At 47.7% G+C, this 19,018-nt stretch overlaps 1 protein-coding gene across 1 annotated transcript in view; it reads left to right on the top strand.

Moving 5' to 3' along the window:
- The window catches only part of LOC146808943 (protein BTG3-like), an 89,682-nt gene that overhangs the window by 21,468 nt on the left and 49,196 nt on the right, over window positions 1–19,018 (top strand). The gene's annotated exons all lie outside the window — the stretch shown is intronic.

Raw genomic sequence — 19,018 nt, 5'->3', positions numbered from 1 at the left:
TGCCTCCAAGGCCTCTAACCATAGATGGAGGGCTGCCACTGTGGGAAATAGTTCCAAGACTGACATTGGCTGGGATCTTCCTTTTGGGCCATTTCTCTGCTCACCACTCACTCCCCATTATTGCGCCAAACTATCCGTGCCTGGTGTCTGTGAAAAGGCATAACTCTGGGCTGCCCGCCAGGGAATTCTCCATATCAGTGTTCCATTGAAGTATGCCTAGAATTCTGCCCATATTCTGTGGTCCTGTTTTAACCCTTTAAGTCTGACAGGGTGGCGTTTTCTTTTTTAATGTTGGCTGTGGCCCTGGCCAGCCTTCTGGTGAAAACCCTACTCGCTGAGATCATCCTTGCTGCAAAATTCAGTTTACCCAGGTGTGTCTGAATGACCCTCAAGGACGCTTGGTCATTTGCCAACGTTGTCTGGATGTCCTGGATCATGTCCTGCACCTTGCCCACAGATAGTCTGGACTCACCCTTCAGTGTCTAGCTCATTGTCCAGAAATGCCCAAACCTGCGCTGGGCCCTCGGCCTTCCTAGGTGCCAGGGGGACCCATAGGTGTTCAGTCAGTCCCTGGAAGTTTTTAAGTGCCTCCATGCAGTCCAGTGTCCCCTCTGCCCAATTAACAAGAAATGGTCCAAATAGTGTCACCCTCTTTACACCATAAGACCATTGGAGTGCCAATTGCAGGAAGCAGCTGAAGGTCTCAAAGTAGGCACAGGACACTTCACAACCCATCGGCATTCACCTGTCATAAAAACTGTCCTTCCAACTTGAAACTCAGCAGATGGTGGCTGCCTGAGTGAACGGACAGCAGGTGGAATGCTGATTTGATGTCTGCCTTTGCTAACCAAGCACCATTGCCCACTCTAGTAAGTGATCGAATAAAGCCTGCCCTCCAACCAGCAGATCACTGAATTACCCTCTGGGTTTGATAATTGGTGTATCCGTCTAAAACTCCCTGGCTCTTTCTTGGGGACCACTCCCAGGGGAGAAACCATAAAGTTGTCCAGCAGGGGAGAGGGGAATGGTCCGGCCACCCGCCCTAATGCTAGTTCCTCTGACCTTCTTCTGTACTACTGAGGGGAGCTCTTTAGCACTCCTCAGGCTGTCTGCATCTGCTTCCTAACCTAATGAGCCTCCATATGGAATCCTGAAGCCTTCTACAAAAGCATTCACCAGCAATGGGCTTTCTTTGGTGTTGGGGTATTTTCTCAGCAATGGATGGTGGTTGTGCAGGTTTAATGGTGAGGGGCCCTTTCCTGAGCTGGCGGTTGCTGGGAAGCTGTCTGGGTTGAGAGAAGTGCGCTTACCTGTGCTGGCGGCAGCTGTGGTCTTGCCTGGTTTGCAAAGGGTGGTTACATAGGGCGGGGCCTTGTCTCTCGATCAGTGCTGAACTGTCTGGTCTATTGTGTGTGGGGGGGGATGTTTCCCACCTTCTGTTGTAAGAAGCTGCTAGGTTTGGAACCACACACTTGTTGCAGCTGTGGATGAATTTGCAGGCTTTCCCCCAGGAGCAGGACCCGGTGTTGAATAGTCTGCAAGTGATGAGTGGACCTTTTGAACCCCCACCTCTGACCTGTCACTCCACGTGCCTCGAGAGGGCTACTTGAAGGGGTGTCTCCCTGCTTTGCTCTGCACCTTAATTGATGCCTTCCAGCTCGAGTTTTTGCTGAATGAGACCTTCTGGGGTGGAGTGAATTTGACCACGTGCTCCATCAAACCTGGATCTTTCTAATCTCAGCCTAGTTCGGGGGACATGGCCATCTTCTTCTTTCTTTAATCCCTGTCATAATTATACCACCCAATGCCTCCTGATTTCATAGCGCCGTTGTGGGTAGTGCATATATACTGGAAGGGCCTTGGGCCCTGTTCTGGGTATTTTTCCATAACTACTGCTGACAAGATGGAGAAAGCCTCCAGCCCGTTTTTGATGGTTTTGTCAGGCCATGCCTGTTATCTCCCCTTCTTGTTCTCCTCCTTCCCATCCATTCTCCTTGTGTCCAACTCATCTTTCCCATGCATCAGCAGCGTGAATATATCCACAAATTCATGTTGCCAAATCCCTTCTGGAGCTGCTAATTGCACCTGCCAATCCAGTGAGCAGCAACCCAATACCAGGGGGGTGTTATAGGCAGTTTCTCCACCACCGGGGGTGTTTCCTTTGCCTCGCTCAAGTTGGGGTGGGGGGAGGGGAATGGGTGAGCGGCATATGCATGGTGTATTGACCAGGTGACCTGCCTCAATGCTCTCACGCCCTGTGCCTCAGCCAGTTAAGGGACGGTGACCTCGCGTCCCCCCTTCCTTCCCGGGGGGGTGGGGGGAGGGAGGCTGTTTGGCGGTGTTGCCTGCAGCCTGGGTTATCTGGGACTGCTTCTCTGCCTCAGTGCTTGGTGTCACTGGGGTTGGGGTAGAAACTGTGCACTGCCTGATTCTCACCAGCTTGATCATCCCACACCTTCGCAGTCGTTGGTGCTCCTTCCCCCGCGGTTGTCCTTGTTAGGGGGGCTGTGCCCCTGGATTGGCAAAACGTGTTCTAAAGTCCTCCATAAAACTCTTGTGTCCACCAGATTACCCATTGGCACTGCCACAGTCACTCTCGTGCTGTCACCGGGACTCTAGCCTTTATCACGGGGCCTCAGCTGGGCATTCGTTGTTTGTTGGCCTGTGGGCCCTTTTTGGCCTTGTGGGCTGTAAGTCTGGTTGCGCCAGCTGTTGAGCACTGGGTCTGTCCACTCACGAGTCCTCGGGCTCTCGTGCATTCATGATGCCCCTTGCCCAATCGGGCCTTTTCCATGAACGCTGCCCGTTCTGCATCCTGAGACCTGCTGGGCTGGGGCTCGCTGACTATTGTCATGAGTACAGTGGGGGGGGAGCCCTGGCTATTCATGCCCTTGCCTTCGTACATTAGCCTTAGATTTGGAAGATCTTCACCAAATGGGTGCCACGACAACCGATGACGACACTGGTATACTTCCCGTCTGCCCTAGAAAATGTTCCACAGTGACTCTCCGAACGCAACCTTGAGGGTGTTAAAGATAGGTTCAGGTTATTCTACTGCACCTTGCTCACCTCAGCTGGCTACTTCCGGCCGGCTGTTTCTGCTTTGAGTCTACATGCATACTCTGCTTTGCCCCCGTGTGCCACAACTTACCCCTTGAGTCCTAGTCCCACCTTGTGGCTACTCAGACGATGCGTAGCCCAATTCTGTTACCAGTGTTGAGTGCCACGATATCTTGAATAAAATGAAGCGGGGGGGTTGAACATAAAAACTTGTAATTCCTGACATGTGCTTGAACCTCACGAGGCCGGCTGATGTCTGATGCTAGCCTCAGGAAAGGCGTGCTCCTAGAGTCTACCTGAACGTGCAGGTGCACCGCTTCTTTCAAATCGAAAATTCAGGAAGTATAACGTCCCACCTCTCCCCCAACACTTGTTATACTACATCGTGGCACAGCGAGCAGTTGCGTTTTTCATACCTGCTTTGGGCTCTAATAGTCCCTATTGACACCTTGTACTGTTGGTCACCTGCTCTGTCTATCCCAGAGCTTAGGTCCTCCTGCCATTCAATTGTAAGATGTGGCCAAGGATTTAAATTAACCTGAATAGTTATGGTATCTGTGAGTGATTTCACTTTGTGCCCCCTCCATGGCACCCCATTTTCCCTCCTCACAGGCATTGCCTTGCTTCACCTTGGGCCCTCCGAACTTCAGCCTTGCTTAGCCCTTGCCTTTTCCCGTCATGCAACCGTGCCATCTGGTGACCAACATTGTTATGGCCACAATTATCACGCCTGCTTGATGACACTTGTCCTGCACCGTGAGGTGCTTCCCCAACTAAATACGGTCTTTCCTCCTGAGTGGTCTGGGGAGGAAAGGCTGCAGTAGACCGGGAAAATCATGCTAAATATGTCCTACCAATTATTCCCTGGGTGCTTGCATGGTGCACCCCCCCTCCTCCCCCTACCCCCCCCCCCTCGCCCTAATGGAGTTGCATATGTGGAAGGGGGTGGGAGATTGGAGGGGCTTCCGGTGGAACCTAGTCTGTAAACCCCATAAGTGTTGTGACTGGGCCGGGTCTACTGTTGCCTCAGCCCCCCCTTTGCACATCCTTCCTGTTCTCCCCCCTCCAACCCACCCCAACATGCTTCTGGCCCAGATTTATATGGGTTGCCTCCTGCTCAGCTGAGAGCTAGTGTTAAACCGTCACCTAGGCAACTGGGCTGCGATCCGGTTGCTGTGCTGCTCATGCTGGGCATGTTGTGCCCTAGGACTCCCTAGGCCTTGCTGCCTCTACCCCTAGGTACCCCCCCCCCCCCCACAGCCCTGTGATCGAAGCGGCGGGATTTCATGATGGAAGGTGGTGCGGCCCACACTTGCCGCCTTTTAATCAGACTACCTGAATATGGCTCTGAAACCAGGTGATGTGACCACCAGCCTGTCATCTTCAACCGATGCTACCAACGGCCAGACAGCGTGACCAGGGGAGACCAATGCCAGTGGGCAGGGACAGGTAAAAGTACCTAACCCCAACCCACTGTGCTGGAATTGACGATGCCTCTGCGTTGGACTTTGGGGACTCGATGGGGGGGGGGGGAAGGGGGGAAAGGGGGGTAGAGACCCCATGACTAGAGCATGGAGATGTGTTGAAATGCAGCACTAAGGTGGCCGCCCTCTTATATGGGCACACTGCGGGCAGCTTCAGATTACCAACAACCCTTTGCACTGGGACAGACCCGAGGATCCTGCAGTGAGGCTGCTCGTGGTGCAACGTACAGCATGCCACCGTGCAATACAGTCCACGCTGATGGTTAAGCGTAAAAGGCCATTACTCATGCCTCCATCCCCCCCATCATTCACTCTTTACCCTCCCCCTCGCCCCCTCCCCCATGGATGGTGCACCCGCCTGAGACTCCAACACCCCTGCAACCTGTCTTTAACTGGCAACACTCAGCCTACCCAGCTCCCTAACCCTAGTATAATGTAGGGTGGGCGGGTGGCCTTTTGTAACCAGACCCTCCCAACAGTGCCAAGAATGCAGGAAGAGGAAGTCTCCTTCCTCCCCTGCATTCTTATACCCACCCCCAAACCCCACCCCCTGACCCCAGCCTGGCCCTCCTGAGCAAAATACCCTGGGGGAAGACTAGTCTGCGACTCTGCTTCCCCCGGGGCCCAACATCGCGCAATAAACAGTCCATGCTGATTAAGTGTAAAAGGCCATTTATTAGGACCAGGCTGCACATCATAACCTTAAACAATAACCTCAAATAACTAATAACAAACCCCCAACATCAAACTCTTCATCCATTCACTCCCTTCACCCACTCCGAACTCTCCTCTCATGCCATTCCATACCCCGTGCCATTCTTCATCCATTTCTTCACTTCTTCTCTAGCATCCTCCCCTGTATCACCAGGCATTACTCATGCCTCCATCCCCCCCATAATTCACTCTTCTCTTCTCCCCCCCCCCCCCCCCCCAGGATGGGTGTGCCCGCCAGAGACTTCCCACCCCTCCCAAGTACCACCAACCAGGGAACCCCCTTTAGGGCGGTTACTCGCCCCCCGGGACATACTGTGCATCTTTCGTCTGCCTACTCACCCACTCCTCTTGCACCAAATGGCCTCATTCCACAACTTGCTCACCACATCCATCACCTCAATCATATAATACGTGTTTCCCATTCTCGATGCACACAGTCATCCCTCAACAGTAGCAGTTCTTCCATTCGCAGTCCTGTATGAGCGATCACCTTAATGTCTTTCTCTCCACAAAAAACCCTCATCGCTCTGTTAAGCTTTCGTCGAGCTTTTTCCACAGCCCGTGTTTAAGAGCCCCCCTCCAGAGATTCCAGGGAACAAATTCTGTCCAAGCAATGCAGGTCTCTGCCATTCTTTGTTTCATGATCACCAAGTCTCTTTGCTTCAGCTGTATGAGTGCCAAACCAGACAGCCGAATCAGATCATTCTCACCCAAGTGTAGTATTAACAAGTCCAGGCAACCTTTCTGGGAGACCATTTTCGTGAGTCAGGGCAATAGTGCCCACCATCGCATCCCCCCTTTGCCCCACCAATGCACCTCATGATGGCTTCCTCTGAGTCCCAGGTTACGGCCGTACACCTGTTGCTCTGCATACTTGGAGGCCCAATGCACAAACGAGTGACCAACAATCCATGTGACCCATGCAACCTACGGTGAGAAAAAAGCATTAGTAACACTCTCGCAACCCCATCTTCCCCCCCAAACCCCCCCGTCTCAGGTACTGCCTCAACCCAGACCCCTAATTTACGCACATAGCACTCACGGAACCTAGATTTCCATCGTCCAATCCACCAAATCCTATCCCAGGACCAAACCAGACTCGTTGCCGCCCCAATACGGAGAGCGAGTACCAAACCCTGCCAGATTCAGAACCAAATGTCTCAAGGCCATGCGCAGCACCGCCAACAGGTGTGCCGCTGTGTACCCTTGTCCCAGATGCATGACAGAAAATCTCCCCTTGTGGATCCCGCACCAACTGTAGGAACCTCTGCTGTTCATCCACCGGACACGCCCCTTCACAACCACTCTCTCAGCCGCATCCACTTACCACGCCCCAACTGATCCGTATTGCACTTCCTCAACCAAATCCCCAGGTGACCCGCATCCAACCGGACGTCCTCATAGCTCCTTTCACCCACCCCTCTTGTCCCCAACATCTGACACCCTGAAAGCCACAAAAAACATCCACACCATACAAAGGCGAAAAACCTCAACCTCAAAGACGTCGTAACAGAAGGGCAACTCCTCAACCAGCCGAACCAGCAATCCAAACATAATTGCCTCTCTCAAAACCCTCTGTCTCCATCCCCCCCCCTTCCTCTCTCCTTGCCCCAACCTCTGGGTACCCTGCCAATGATCACATCCTTTGTAGGATCAAACCCGAAAAACAAACTGCAATAACAGGACACACCAGCCAGCTTCCCTGCAATCGTCACGGAAGACAATTCTTTGTCAATGCAATGTAAAACAAACTAACACTCCCTGTTCCATAGTTGATTGGTCTCCCCGTCTAGGTCTCCCCACACCAGCCCATAAAGGATCCAAACTCTGCCCATGCCAATCTGTAAGTTCGTCTCGTGGTATCGGCTATAGATTGCTCCGCCAGGCTGATCACCCTCACTCCCCCCCAGGCCCAGATGCCGTCTGGCAGCTCGGTCTTGTACTGATCTTCCTACAGGTGCCAATTGCTGGAACCATTGCCACTGCGAATGAGACAAAGCATCCGCAATGTAATTATTCGCCCCTGGGATGTGCTTTGCACGAAACATTCAATTTCGGACATTTGCAGCATAAAGCTCCTCAGCAATCTCTGCTCTCAAATCCCTTGTGCGCTGCCGGTTGACCAACTTGACTAAAGTAATGCGATCAACATGAAACAGTACTGATCGATTCCTAAATTCAGAGCCCCACAACACCAGCACAACCAGCAGGTAAAACAAATTCAAGAAACTCAATGATCCTCCCTTGTTTCTCCCAATGGGCCGGCCAGTCCTCTGCGCACCACCTGCCATCCCAGAAAAAACCAAAACCTGCTGCACCGGCTGCATCAGAGTAAATTTGTACTTGCCAAACCATTTTGTCCTCTTCAAAGTCCAGTGACACCCCATTGAAATCAGTCAGCCACGTCCTCCAATCCGCCTGGACCCCCATGGAGATCCGAACCCTGTGGTGTGGTCAGACTGCACCCGACATGGACATGCCGAGCTGTCTACTGAACGTCTGTCCTGCCCTCGCCACCCTGCATGCGAAGTTCAGGAAACCAAACCGTTGTTGCACAGCCCTCAACGCAATCCTCTTCTCCCCAATTGCCCACAAAAGGCACGCCTTTATTTGTCACCTTCTTGGCAGGGAGTCTGGCAACCCATTGAATGGAATCCAGTTCAATTCCCAAGAAAGTCATGCTACAGCTGGGCCCAGCTGTTTTTCTCTGGCGCCAACGGAACACTGAAACACTGTGACATTGCCTGAAACTGCGACAGAGCCCTGCCCCAATCACTTGAATGCGCCTTCCCCAAAACGTCATCCAGGTAGTGAGAAACTTCCCGATGTCTGCAGATCTGTGTAAAAGCCCACTGCAAGAATATGCTAAACATCTCAAAGCACGCAGGAAATCGCACACCCCATGGGCAGTACCTTGTCCACGTAGATGGCCCCTGAGAATTGCATTCCCAGTACAGAAATCAGCAGGGTGTATAGGAATCGGGCAGAAAGCCGATTTCACATCACACTTCGCCATTTCTGCCCACGACCCACACACCTGCACTAGGCGGACCGCATCATCCACCAAGGCATAGAGCACCCTTGAGTCTGCTTCAGCGATGAAATCATTCACAGACTGCCCTTCCGGCCACGAGAGGTGATGAATCATTCGAAACTCACACTGCTCCTTCTTAGGCACCACTTCTAATGGGGAGATGATCAAGTAGTCTAGCGGCCAGTCAACAAATGGGCACGCTATCCTCCCTTCGTCCACCTCTTTCTTCAGTTTAGCTGCTCCAACCTACGGCAGCTCCTTGACTGATTTCAGGTTATCTGCCCACTTCCTCTCTCCAGGGCCCTGATACCCTACCCGAAAACCCTCCGTGAAACCCCACTGAATCTTCACTGCCTCCTCCCTGTCGGTGTAACGCGAGAGCCGCGGGCCCAGCGCCTCCACCTTAACTGGTGTAGGCCCCCTTCTGCCCAGTCTGTCCCCTCCCCTTTGTAGCCCTCCACTGTTCGGAAGGCATGGCCAAGGTAAAGCATTGGGTAAGTGCATGTCGTCCTCCGCACTTGGAGCACTCATGCTTGTACTTGCAGGGCCGGTGGTGGCTCATCCAGGCAAGCCACCACCCCCCGCAGAAGCCGCGTGCGGGGCCCACGATGGCCCCACCCACACCTGCTCTAATACGCCAGGCCGGAGGAGATCCGGCTGGCCGGCGCGGCCTAACCGAAGGGCTTTCCTCACCTGCTCAGCCGTCACCGCCGCCATCACACGCTGTCCACACACACCCACTCGATCCCTGACCCTGAAAGCCACCGACCAGTGGCTCCGCGAACCGCCTGACAAACTCCTGCACTAGGCCCTATAAAAAAAAACTAGACCCTCCCGACATTGTCAAGAATGCAGGAAGAGGTCACCTTCCTCCCCTGCATTCTTATACCCACCCCCAAACACCACACCCTGACCCCAGCCTTGCCCTCCTGCGCGAAAGACCCCAGGGAAGACTAGTCTGCTTCCCCCGGGGCCCAACATTGTGCACTGATCGGAACTGTCAATTGGGTATATAATGTTGAACATTGGAAGATAAAGCTGGGCTTTTTCCATGAAGAGATTTAAAAATGAGGACCCCTGTTTTTTTTAATAAACTACCTCTGGACTACTCGAGGCCAGTGTAGCAGACTGCTACGTGCAGCACACATCCATAATCCTAGTGAAAAAATAGGGTCTAAGGGAAAGAAGTATTTATAGACCTGCCCAAGTGCCAATCCCCTACAAATGAACTATACACACAAAACAAGAACTGGGGGTCTAATGACAAACCGCACAAAAGTAATGAACAGAACTAAACCTTAGTGCAACAAACCAAGCCTAGAGCAGAGCATGGATTACCATCAATCTTACTCGAAGAATGGAACAAATAGTGAGAGAAAAGTAGCTCTCATGATCATTTATATCATCTGGTGATCCAACTATTGGCAGAGGTGTCCCTTGATCATGGGGACTGCCTCGCTAGTTTGAAGCTCTATTGCTCGATCAGGCTGATGAATATTAGCCAGAGAAACACCAGATGCAAAAAATTGTAATGAACAAGGATAGTAATCCTATGAAGTGCAGTGCAAAGAAAAGGAAACAGTGAGGACTAAAAAAGGTTGTGTAGAGAGGATAGACCTTAATATTCCAAGTGCTCTGCACACCTTGATTAAAACGGTGTAACAAAGTTATAGCAGTGCTTCCAAGTGACTGCTATATAGAGGTCAACATGTTTCAGCCATCCGGGTTTTACTGCCCACGGCTTTCTTCAGGACCTATGTTTCTCTAAAACATGCTACTGCAAATGATACACTTCTAAACGTGAAAAGTGACCACACATCTATCATGTATGGGGTTGAACAAGATTGAGAAGAATACAACCTTAAACAATCTTAATCTTCTAGATCGCAGGGTGTAGTCATCACCTAGAAATTAAAACAATTGTTGCACAAAATCTATGCACACACATCAAAAAAGTGCTGTCATTAAGACCTGAATCTGTCTTTACATTAATTCAAAGCATCTATAAATTGCTTGCCCCACGTAATCTGGGATTGTACCTCACCTACCCTGGAACCTTGCTCGGGTGTAGGAGGCCCCGCTCTATATCGTGGGTAACAAAAGAAGAAAACATTTTTCCTCAGTTTTTGCTTATTTAATTTTTATTTGTTGTTTTTTCTATTCTTTAATACCCGAGGAATCCACTAGTATACCCCGTTATTGTTATGGCTTGAAGCTGAGTGAAGAAGCTCCACTCTCGCTAGAACCTGCTCTCCTTAAAAACAATGCCTGCTGCCAAACTCATCAATCATCTAAACAAGGTCTCTTTTTAATGGCTATGGTCTCGGCAGACTCAAATGTCGACCAACTTGCTGAGACCACAACTAGATATCCTTGTGGCTGTGATTCAACAGTGAAAACACTGAACAAATTAGTGTGTATTCCATGCTGGGCCGAAAACGCACCAGAGCGACAAAGAACACAGATTGGACCCATCAAGGACAACAGCGCTTACCTATCCGTCGTTGCCCCAGGACTAACCGAGCTGGATGGGAGGCAGCGACGAGACCGGAACGGGCGCTTAAATCCCGCTGTCTAACTCTGCTGAAAGCAGTCAGCGGTGTAAGCCACACCCATTTAGGCCGCACGCCGTTGCGTCCACGCGGCGTCTGCTTTAGACTACAGGATGTCATCCTGCATGGGACGTGTAGTTCTGTTGGGTGTCCCAAAATACGTGCAGCACACGGCCAGGTGCCCTGGGACAGGCCCCAGGCAGACCAGTTGCCAGCCTGCCCCCCTGCTGAGCCATGAGGGAAGGCTAGGCACGCCAGCGGCGTACCTCTGCTTCAAGACCTGGACGGGGGAGGCATCCTGCCAAAGGTGATGGGGGGGGGAAAAGGGGGAAAGGAGGGGGGTGGGGGGGTCTGACCTTGTGGGGGGACAAAGTGCGCAGTGCTACGATAGGCGAATCATGCCAGCGAACTGTGGATCAGTCTATTTGAATCCGTTCTGAAATGGACAAGTGTTCGATTAGTACTGTCTGTCTCTTGCTATGGCCAACCTGCTTCTCTGTTACATTGCTATGGTTTGGTCTAATGACTCGACCAAGCAAGATCCTGAGTTGGAGTCTTGACCAATGGCAAACCCAGATTTGATTCATCTGGAGGATGTCAGACCTTTACTTTTTCCCATTGACCTTTACTTCCCTACCTTTTTTCAAGTACACCTTTACTTCCCCTGAATTTATCACTTTAACTAAAGCATCTGGGAGGTATAGATTTGCATTAAATCTCCTAAGTACTACATTAAAACATAATTTATAAGGTGCGTTGTTTAATTTAAGGCTAGAATGACTAACTAGAAAATTATAATTGAGTATAGGTAAGTATAGTTATGTTACTAATGTAACTATTAAAGCATTTGTGGTAGAGGATGGTATCACAAAATTGAAAGTAAATAAAAATGTGAATAAATTTAGGTTGGGATTAGCATTGGGTTTGGAGTCTGGTTTCGAATTTGTATTTAGTGTTCGTTTAACTATCTAATTTAAAATATGGTAATTTAGTTTGCAATATAATGTATTCACTTTAGGCTCACAAAGGTATGTGGTTAGTGTTTACTTATAAAGATAGTCTAATTTAGGTTGTGTTAGTGGAAAAATAAGATAAGCTTATTTCAATTTCTTTTAAAATACATTGTTAAAGGCAGGGTATGAATATGTATTTGCAAAATATACAGCAGGTAAATTTGTTCGACAGGCTCGGCTTCCCTTGCTCGTCCATCTGCTGACGCCCTGTTTGACCAGCTGTTCTTCCCGTCCATCAGTAGATGTCCTGTTTGTCCAGCTCGAATTCTGTTTCTTGTCCATCAGTAGATGTCGGGTTTGACCGGCAGTGCTCCCCGTTCTAGTCTGAAAGTCGTTGCGCTGTTTTACCGGCTCTGCTTCCATTATTCATGCATCAGGAGGTGCCCTGTTTGGCCGGGTGTTCTTCCCATCCAGTCCATCAGTAGATGCCGTCTTTGACCAGCTGCACATCCCTTTTTCTTCCTCTTCCTTCATTGCGTTTCCGTCTTTAAATTGAAAATACGTTTATTTGTGAAGAGAAAGTAAGACCCAATACAGTAATCAAAGAACAATCCATAAGTTCATAATACAGCTAAAATATCTGGGAAAAGGGAAGGGAGCAAAAGAAAGAAAAAATAGGGGGATAGAAAGAGAAAAGTGTGGGGGGGGGGGGGGGGGGGAGTATAACATCCATATTTAGCTTTATATGCGCAAAACAACCTTTGTGCATAAGTTCCTACTATATTGAATTATTCTGTAGCTATAAGGTAAATATTCATTAAAACAGCAGTATTCGTAAAATCAAGGGGGTTTGGGTACTTCAACGCATGGGTTATGCAAAGGTAGCTTTTTAGCTGAAACAATTAAGAACTCCGTAACTGGCAACTGTAGGAGTAGGATCTGCTTCTTATGGTTACCCCCACTTTTTGCTGCTGTAACACTGTTTTTCGACTTTAGTCTGGCTGGGGCCCTGCTATTCAGGACCCCAGCCTAGCTGCTTCCGCTCTAAATGGATTCCTAGTTCCTTAGGTACACAACAGATTGGATTCTGGCGTGCCCTTATAAGTCCCTAGTATATGGTATACTATGTAGCCAGGGCATAGGTAACCCAGAGGTCTACCAGGTTTCTGCAGCATGTATTATGCCACCCCTGGGAAGCCCTCAAATGACACCACAGATCTGCTACTGCAGCCTGGGTAAGGTGGTGCATGCACTCCTTAATGAGATATAGGTTCACTATATCTCACCTATCACTGCACATAGAAACCTATCAGTCACCCCGATGGCAGGCCTCATCTATCCTGAAGGCAGGGTGCTTGTTTTTTTGAGAGGGTGCTCATGCATGAGCTGAGCCCCTCTGCAGCCTTCGGAATCTCTTCTCTGGGGTTGTCTGTGATGCAGCCTGATCATATACTCTTAAGTGCATTATAACCATACGGTAAATGCTAACTTTGGACTGGCTGCACGGAAACATGTTGTGTTTGGTGTCAAACACCTTAGAATCATACCCCCACCCCCACACCAGTATCTGGTGTGGAAGTATGATCCCACCCTATTAGAGGGAGAGACATGACAGCACCGGTATACCTGGTACCAGCTTAAGAGCCCTGGCATCACAAAATGGATGCTGCAGCCACAGACACTAGTCTGGTATCCTGCTTCTGACCGAAACTCCAGCAAGGGAGGCCTGGTCAAACTTTCCTGTCACAGGGAGGTGTTGCCACCTCCCAGACAGACTTTAGTGTATTGGGGCTGGGTGGGTGCACTAAGTGAGTGCTTTGAAGCCCTGCACTGTGGGCACATTTGGTGTCACTGTGCATAGTTCAGCTCAAACCGGTTGCAGGGGCTACCAGCCCCTGCTCTGGCACAAAACTGGACAAAAATGGGTGTAGCCACCCCTCTTTCCAAACCCTCCCATAGGTGGGTCCCCTGAGTTGGACCAACCCCTTCCTTGGGTATAAAGAAGGAACCTCTGTAACCAGAACTTTAGATATCCCTGGACGAAACTCTGAAACTGAATCCTGGAACTTTGACTATCTGCACGACACCAGATGACTGAAGAATCTCCCTTGGAGTAAAGGAGTTACTCCCCTCCTTTGCAGGCACCAATGAAGCTTCTGACCGGTGTGCATCTCCGAAGTAATTGCATTACAGGAGGTGGATTTCCAGACTTCCCCGAGGCCGACCCGAGTTCCCAGCAAAGCTGAGACCCGTAGCTGTCGTGGGTAACGTGGAACCGGATCTTCTGGTCACGGCGCACACTTGCAAGTGCATCAGCTCCTCAACGTCCTTCGAGGCTGTGCATTGGGTTACTTGTTGCCCTAGCCCGAGCCACTTTTCCACCAAAGATTGCTGGTCTACACTCCACGAGTGTTTCGTGAGGCTGCCCTTTGTGTGTTAGCACAAGGCTCCTTTGCGATCCCTGGTCTGTCGACTGGTGGGTCCCTGTGAAGGCAACTCTCACTTTAATTGGGCTTCCCTGGTTGCTCCAGACTTGCCCTGACTCTCCATTGCTTGGGGAGTCCCCAGGACCTTGCCGGTCTGCAAGCATTTCTTCTCTTCCTGGGTGTATTGCTGTTGCCAAGGCTCGTTTCCAATCCGGGCACTGACGCTGCAGCACTAGACATCCTTCATGGGACCACTGGAATCCAGCTCCAGCTGGTTGTCCTTGACGCCTCCTGGTCCTCCTGGCTGAAGAGTCAAGCTTCCCTTCTTCTCACCTGAAGCACCCGACATCGGTGGGCATTTGTCTATCGTGTCCCTGGTCATTGGCAAGTGACCCAGACTCTGTCCCCTCTGCTTTCAGGTTCTTCACATCTTTGATCCAGACTTGGATCTCTTCGGACACTTCTCTTCCCGGCATCAGCACTTTTCGGTCTCCTGCCATTGAAAACGACGCGACCTGACACCATTTGACACCTATGCACCCGGCTTCCCTGGGTGAGGTAACACAAGTACTCCAGGGCTCCCGTGGGTGTTGGCTCTGGAACCATCTTAAGTCCAAAATGGTTTGTTCCTAGTCCACCTCTAAGTGTCCTTAAACTTTAAAATTCTAACCGCGACTTTCCCCATAGAAGCTAACGAGAGCTCGCGGCTGTGTTCTCTCACGGCACACGGCCCCCGTGTGTCCCCTGTGTCACTACCTTGGGGGGTTCCTTGGGGGTCTCGGTGATTCTACAGGCTCTAGGCCTTGTCTAGTTAAGTCATGGTTCTTATACCACTTTCTTAGTATATGGTTTGGTCTGCCCCTAGGGCTGAACGTGTATTTGTGCTAATTGACTGTAATATTTGAAGTGTAACTTATGTACTTTTGCCTCTAGCCTCATAAAGAGACTAGAGGGGTGTGTTTAGAAATAAATACGTATAATATATATATATATCTGGTGTGGTCTCCTTTCATTTAGCCACTCAAGAGATTATAGACTGGTAAAACAAGCTGCTTTACATTCCTTCAAGACTTAGCCTGAAGGCTGCTCTCCATGGCTACCACTAGGATAGCTTTCAATAAAGGTTGTCTTTAACCTATCAATAAGGGGTTGTTTAGACTTTTGCAAGGTGCCCACTATAACTAGTGGACAGCATATAGCAGGCCAACTTCTCACAGCAGCCAAAGTAACTCTCGTTTAATAGAAAGCGTGGTTGGGTGTACATGGGCTCTATCCAATCTGATTGTTGTAAATTCCATACCACCATGCTTGAGAGGACACCGCAGAGGTTTCTTTCCATGACTTGGTGATCTGTTGAAATGCAACCGCAATGAGCATATCAATAATACGAAAATTGGTGGTAGAAGGGGACCAAACTTCGGAGACGCTACCTAGAAAAATGTGTGAAAAAGAAAAAGGAACATGGGAGTGACTGTGTTAATGTGTCGCCAGGCTTGGGTCCAAAAAGTATGGATTGCTTGGCAATCAAAAGGCATATGTTTGAGGGTTGCTAATAGGGAGTTACATGACCAACAGGTAGGGCGGATGCTATGATCAATCTTGTGTCATTTAGCAGGAGTGAATAGGAGTCTATTATAAATAAAAAAATAGTTTGTGTTCACTGCTCTAGAGGATTTTCTTATTTTAGTCCAGATTTAAGTCCAGATTTGAATAGGAAAGGATTCACCCAAATCAGTTTCCCAACTCCAGTCCACAACAGATTTATCACGAGAAATAGGATTATCCATACATTTTTTTTGTATATTGGAGGGGCAGAAGGAGTTACTTAAAAATGCTGTTGTAATAGGGGTTGAGGGGGTAGGGGTATAAAAGGAGCTTAAAGCATTGTAAGAAACTTGGGCAGCTGCTGTCCAAGATAAATACTTGGAATGATATGAAGAGGGAAGGGAAAAATGAGATTGCAATATTGATAAGGGAGTACAGGTACATCATTAAAACGTTGGGGAGTCCATTTGAGACCGTTAGATAACCAATCATGCCAGAAGATATACCTATAAAGTTTAATAAATTTATCATACCAAATTGAGTTTAAAAATTGTGTACACATCTTGAACAGATGAGAAAAGCAGTTGGAAGATTTTACGGGCATTTTTAAGGATTGGGGAGAGAATGATACTGGTACATGGGAAAGAGAAATGTATTCTTTGAAGGAAAAAGGCTGAAAATTATATTTTAATGTCTACCCACAATGGGTAAAGAGTAGAATCTGTTCCATTTTCAGACAGTAAGAAGGAGTGTTTAAGAAAAGTGTGGTAAGAATAAAAATCCGGAAAATTAACGCCACCCATGTGTTTAGGCTTTTTAAGCTTACAGAGGCATCATAGGCTGTTTATAATGCCATCAAAAGTTTGAAAGAATATTGTATGCAGATTTATAGAACGCCTTGGGAATATTAATGGGAATATTGGGTAGGTAGAGCAATATCACTGAACAAGCATAATTTTTATAGAATCTAATCTGTCCCACTAGGATAAAAATAAGGGATGCCAACGTGATGTGGAAGTGGTTAAGGATGTTTGTAGTTCTTTTAGATTTAAATCAACAGTATCTTTAGTAGAGGGAGTAAACCGTATTCAAAGATATTTAATTTTAACCGGGTTCAGAAAGAAGAAAATAAAAAATCAGCATGAAAACAGTTTGTTCAGTGGGAGGATCTCACATTTGTCGGCGTTGAGTTTATAACCTGAAACGAGAGCAAAATCGGTTACTTCTGATTATGCTGGTAGCGTGGATTGCGGGTTTGAAATAAATGTCATCCGCATAAACGGAAAGCTTTAATTGGTTAATTCCATAAGAGAAACCTGTAATGTTTGTATTCGGCCGAACTTTTAAAAGGGGATACAAGACCATTAGCTAGTATAAAGGACCTGGGGGAGGAATAGAGTAAAGAGACATAATCAATACATTTTGGGCCAAAACCAAAACAAGCGAGGGTTGAAAAAATGAGACCAACTAACTCTATTGAAAGCTTTTTCAGCGTCTACTGAAATTGCTGCTAACGATTTTTATATAATTTAGATTAACTTGGGACATTAAAAAACAATCTAGTATTATCAGATAAGTGACGTCCCTTGATGAAACCACATTGCTCCTTTCTAATCAACTGGGGAAAGAGTCCAAACGGAGGGCAAGTATTTTTGCTTTAATTTTATCTAAATTAAAGAAATGGGCCTGTAATTTTTAGTGTGGTTTTTGTTTTCTTTTGGGAGCAAACAAATTAGCGCCGCTTGAAATGATATTTCTGATTTTTGAGTAGAAATAAAATATGCAAATAAATGATGTAATTTGGGAAGAAGGGAAAAATGTGAATAGAACTCAATGGTAAAACCATCAGGACCAGGAGCTTTTCCTTTTTTAATAGTTTGAATGGCAGTAAGCATGTTACTAATGTGGATGTCCTCCTCCAAGGAAGAGAAATATACATTGAGAGAGAGGAGGAATGGAGGATAAATAATGGGAAATATAAGACTGAGAAGGAGACTCAGGAGTATAGCGCTGATGTGTAAATTCTAGAAGAAATTCCTAATTTTTATGAACTGTGGTATTAGTTGAAATTAAAATGGATTCAATTTTAGTGCGTTCTTTTTTTAATCTTGAGATAATTAGCCAGAAGATTGCTGGCTTTATTTTGTGCACTATAATTAGCACTAGATTTAAGTAACATATGATTAGCGGATTCAGCTGAAAGTTTAAATTTGGCTTTAATAAGTTCATTCAAAACAGAAGTGGTTTTAGTGAAGTAACATGAATGTTCCAATTGCTTGATACGTGCATCAAGCAATAGTATGGATTGGGCGGATGCTCTCCGTTTGAGCTACAAATGAAATAATGAAATCCCTAGAAGCCGCTTTAAGTGTCCCAAATAAGTGGTGGAGATGTATGAGGAGATTCATTGTCGCTAAAGAATGTCTACAAACTTCTGAAAAGAGGGCGTAAACTTGGGGGCTAATCAAAGGGCATAAAATCTCCACCTCCTAATTCCTTTATGGGGAGGGATTAGGTCTAAATACAAGGATACAGGAGTGTGGTCAGAAATTAATATAGATCTTATTTTTGAATGGGAAATATTCTGTGTAAGGGCTTTTGAAATAGTCTATATGGGATTGTCAGGAGTGACCTGGCGAGAAATATATATACTGAAGAGTGTGGTGACAGTCTCCAAGCATCAACAAGGGATTGTTGAGTTATAGTAGATGTAAATGGAGTGTATGGAGGAGGGGATACATTTAGATTTAGATCATCAATCTATGGAAGGATCCATAACCATATTACAATCACCACCCAATATTAAGTAATCAGTGTAGAACATCTGAGGCCAAAAGAGCTTATCTGGGGTGTTGGGCGCATATAAATTAAAAATAGTCAGGAATTTTATTAACTAGTAATTAAACTGAAACCAGTCTACCTTCAGAATCTGCATCTTGATGTATGAGTTGGATATCTAAACGCTTATGGCACAGAATAGCTACACAGTTATGTTTGCCTGAACCCGGTGATGCGTAGACATGACCCACCCATTGGAGTTGAAGTTTGGCAGTTTCTTTACTTGTGACATGAATTTCTGTAATAAAACGATCTCCTTTTAATCCAGCGGTATGCGATAAAACCCATTGACGTTTCATGGGGGAACCCAATCCTTTAACATTCCAGGATATAACTTTTAACGACTTCTATATAAGCGAAACGTTTACAAAAGCTTAATAAGAACTTCAAATTGTAAAATACAGTAATGTAA

This window comes from Triturus cristatus, chromosome 7, assembly GCF_964204655.1.
Source record: "Triturus cristatus chromosome 7, aTriCri1.1, whole genome shotgun sequence".
Lineage (NCBI taxonomy): Eukaryota > Metazoa > Chordata > Amphibia > Caudata > Salamandridae > Triturus > Triturus cristatus.
The sequence above is the reverse complement of the archived record's forward strand: the minus strand, read 5'-3'. Positions and strand labels throughout refer to the sequence as shown.